The 4,523-nt window shown below is 41.9% G+C and overlaps 1 long non-coding RNA gene across 1 annotated transcript; it reads right to left on the bottom strand.

Moving 5' to 3' along the window:
- Positions 1–2,490: 2,490 nt before the first annotated feature.
- On the bottom strand, positions 2,491–3,808 carry LOC116369455 (uncharacterized). Its single transcript, XR_004208629.1, has 3 exons — positions 3,480–3,808; positions 3,030–3,090; positions 2,491–2,562 (listed from the first exon to the last, which is right to left on the bottom strand). It is a non-coding gene; the product is annotated as an uncharacterized LOC116369455 (long non-coding RNA).
- Between the last annotated feature and the right edge of the window lie 715 nt (positions 3,809–4,523).

The following is a 4,523-nucleotide window of genomic DNA, read 5'->3' as shown; positions in this document are numbered from 1 at the left end:
TAGGAGTCGGGGCACCAAGGAAAATCTTCAGATTACAAAGTTATAATTTTCCTAATATAACTTTTCAGATATTTCAATCGATCAATTAGTCTTCTAATTAATAATTATTATTTATCTCACGTAGTCTCATTCCAAACATCGTAAATGGTTGGTTATCTGCACAACACCCAGCCTTCACTATGAATCATCCATACATCAATTGTCTTAATCATTTAGTTACTAACTAAATAATCACAGACATGCATAACCAAACAGTAGATACCGTTACAAGGAACGATAAGGGTGTGCCCTAGTGGGCTAAACCGGTATCGCGGCTTGGTAGACAAAGGACTGACAAGGCACGAAAGACAAAGACACTACACAGTTGATAATTATATAATGAATGCTAATCCTTTGGCATATGAATGCTCACTCATTTGGGAATAATTGCAATCATATATATATTTATGTTCAGTGTGTCGTCATGATCTCTGTTGGAATCGTCCGTCTTTCTGTTGGAAAGTTTATCCGAACTTCTCTTTGCATCCCTGGAGTCATTTGTGGTTAGAATGGATACTTCAAGAGTCCCATTCAGAAATGTCTTATAGAATAAATGTTTTGGCAGTTGTCAGTCTTCGCATTCAGTCGACATAAATTCTAGCTGCAAACTAGTATCAGTATCAAAGATTGCTCTTATATTCTGTCAGTATCAATAGTTTTCAGAGTTGAACCATTTCCACCAGTGTAGCCATGCCTCCACTTAGTTTGGTTAGGAATTCAACAATCGAGGAATGCATGGTCTCTACTCAAACCTTAGCGCCTCTCTCGGTAATCGAGGTACATGGTCTGCGTGGGCTTCTCCAGGTGGGGGTTATATTCGGAACAGCAGCAGAAGGGCTGTCCCATGAAGCCAGATCAATGTCTGTGCTCATGTGGCGGGCCAATGACTTAGTTAAATTTGAAGGGGATTGGATTCTCTTTCATTAAACAGTATAAAATTACATTACATAAATTTCAACAATAGTTGAATCTTTACTCATTCATTTTATACAATAATTAGATGCAAAAACTCATACAGAGACTCTTGTTTAAACAGAGTTATGGTAATGTGGCTGTATTGTCTCTCATGAGGTCACAAACATTGGCAAAATGGACCGGTCGTAGCTGGATTCTCCACGACCGTTTACACATTCTCAAAACATGGATATTGTTCAGCTCTCAAGTTCTGTGAGGTAGAAGAGTTCCTTTGTTCTACTGTGAACCCTCTCTCTATACTGCATGGCCGGGGGGGGGGGGGGGAGAGTCTGAGATAAACCTGAGATAAAAGAGCCTGGGTGTAGGGGGAAGAGAGAAGGTGGTGAGAGAGATTGGTGCTTGCTATATCTAAAGAGGGCCACGTCATGACAGTGTACACGTAGGCACGTGGTTTTTCACACAGGTATACATTTGCTGTATAAAAGGTTTAACTGTTCCTAAACACATTCCCTTGTAGTTGAGCATGGAAAACACAAACGACGACATCCTTTTCCTTTTCTTGAAAACAAGACGAGTGGCATATTTCAACACTCGTGTTGTTTTTAGGGCAACCCTTTCCCATGAATCAGTGATCTGCATCTAGATCAACAAGCACATAGCCACAATTGACCTGTTTGGCCCTTGGGTTCCGACTGGACAATGGCTGTCTTGTCGTTGCAATGAGGAGAACATACACACACCAAAAGAGTTGTTCAGTAGCACCACACCAGACAGACAGTAGGGTCATACAACCACAGGCATGAAATGCTTCTCATAGTCCGAAACAACTGATCGTCCTCCAACAAGCTCCCGGACTCTCCCCCATCCCTCTCCTCCTCGTCAGTATCAATATTTTACTGTAACCCTCGTCAGCATCCTCCTCCTTTACCGCCTCTTCATCAGTCCTTATGTGGGTGCGCTCCTCTCCCACCACCCCCTCTGTCTGTCCATCAGGGCTGGACCTTTCCTAGGACAGGCATTGGCATCCCAAAGGGTTTTTCCACCACCTCCAGCTCAGAGATCTTTGGGTTAGACCTCCAGAGGAGAGAAGATCGCCGTCAAGGAGCTGTTAAACTGGAGCAACAACAGGCAGGGAGTCAGAAACATTCATTTATTCCTCTATGGTTGTATGTTATGCCCCTGACTAGTGATAATATTACTCAAGGGAATGGTATATTACTAGCCCAATACGGCCCCTGCTACTGTATGTGGTATAATGAACATTAGGTTCATGTAGTACACACATTCTTTATTTTACAACAGGTTCTTACTGGAACATTACAAATAAGATACCATCCATATCTATAGGTAGTGTGTTCCCTTGACCTAAATGGCTGAAGAAAAACCAGGCAGGAAGACATGATGAACTCTGGGCCTCTGCCTGGGGCTCTGTCTACCACTAACTAGAATACTATAAGGACTAACTAATATCAGACTCACTGATACTAGATTAGTCAGTCACAGCCACATAGTGATGGTCTGCCCTGCACTCACCTGCAACTTCATCTGTTGGAGCAGTTTGCTGTTGCTGGGGGTCAGGGTACTTTCGCACAAGTCTTCATTTGTACACTACAGAAAATACACAACAGTATCATTCACATACTGCACACCAAAAGAGTTGTGTTCCTTCAATTGACATGTCCATTTGTATATCACCCTAAAAGTGGTAGAAATATTTGATCCATTGTTTTAGTTGAAAGGGGTATACATATGGTTGTTTGTTGTTTTTGATCAAGACCCTTGTATGGAGGGCATAATTGAAAGCCCAACTCAACTGGCCGATCTCATTCCACTTCCTCAAGTGTTTCCCCTTTGTAAACCTATTTCTGGCATGGGTGAACTTTCAGAGAGAGAGAGGAAGGAGACATGAGAGAGCACCACACCCTGTATGTGTTCAGTCGGCACGAAACGTTGCAAAGCCTTTTTTAAACCTTTTGCATCAGTGTGTCCTAATGAACATGGCCATGGTTCCAGACAATGAGAAAATAATCAGAATCAGGCTATTTGGGTTGAAGTATGGGAATCCAGTTTCTCACATTATCATGATCAATAGCAACATCCCTGCTATTATTCCTGGCACCAAATATTTGAGGAAACCTGTGACAACAAAGGGAGAGAGATGGGGGAGGTCAGAAGGCAAAATGACCAATTAGACCGCAATCCATGTTCATAATCACATACTGTAGCACAAAGGTCTATTTCATACAAAGCATGCATTCAATATTACACTGTTATTATTTTCTAAGGAACTTCAGGACACTTTCTGTTTAAAGGTGATGTTATATATAGTATTATACACAAACCTATAATAATATTTCTAGTTTATTTCACAATAAATAATAATTAGTGTTATACATGACCTCAGTGTCACCAGTTAGGTACATAAACACTTAATACATCTCATCACAGTTGTTAGAGAACCTATAACAGCTATACGCTTCTTGTCATCATTATCAAATTACTACATGGCATAGTGGTAGGAATACCATGGCTGTTTCTCAGTAGAGAAGTTGATGGTTTCACTGGGTCCCCAGTCCAGCCTTAGTCTCAGCCCTGATCCAAACCTGGTGGTGACCAGATGTAAGTCCTAACAGATGGAGGCTGTTCTGGTCCCTACTCACGTTGTACACTGCAGACGAAGGAAAGGTTTAATGATTGGGAGCAAGGCCAATGATGTGTGGGAACGAGAGTGTGCAGCACGGTAGCCTGTGGACAGTCTGGTCCCAGATCTGTTTGTGCTGTGTTTATTTAACTAGGCAAATCAGTTAAGAACAAATTCTTATTTACAATAACGGCCTACCCCGGCCAAACCCGGACGACGCTGGCCAATTGTGCGCCGCCCTATTGGACTCCCAATCACAGACCGATGTGATACAGCCTGAAATCGAACCAAGGATGCCTCTTGCACTGAGATGCAGTGTCTTAGACCGCTGCGCCACTCTGGAGCCAATAATGACAATAGGAGTTGGCAAGACAGAACAAACAGATCTGGAACAGGCAAAAATATCGAATACTATTTAAGCTACTACAATGTAATGCTATAGTTTATGCTAATGTACACAACGGGCAGTGGAGACTGAACTTTTATTCTAACAATATAGCATTGTAGCAACAAAAGATTTATCCCAGTTTATTCCACTCTGTCTCTGTGTTGTTTACCTGTAACGGTGTTTAATACCAGCTGATAGCACAGTATGAGCCCCTTTACTCTGGGTCAGGGAGATGTGTTGCCAGGACAAAGTCACTTGAGAGTCAGGAGATGTGCTGGACCTTGAACTCAGTCACTTTGGGTGGGACTGAGGAGTGATTGAGAGAGGAGGAAATGGAAGTGAAATGGGGTAGAGGAATAGTCAAAAGTAGCAGAAAAAATAAACAATAAATAAAACATTTACAGTGAGTTAAAAGGCTGGACAAATTAACCATGTAGGTAAGACGCGATATTTCAAGTTAGTTAACTCCACTGAAATCGGTCATGTGCACTAATTGCTCTGATTACATACTGGCAAGTACATTATAAAGACTTGTATTTC

This window comes from Oncorhynchus kisutch, unplaced genomic scaffold, assembly GCF_002021735.2.
Source record: "Oncorhynchus kisutch isolate 150728-3 unplaced genomic scaffold, Okis_V2 scaffold2197, whole genome shotgun sequence".
NCBI lineage: Eukaryota > Metazoa > Chordata > Actinopteri > Salmoniformes > Salmonidae > Oncorhynchus > Oncorhynchus kisutch.
This window is presented reverse-complemented; position numbering and strand designations above follow the sequence as displayed.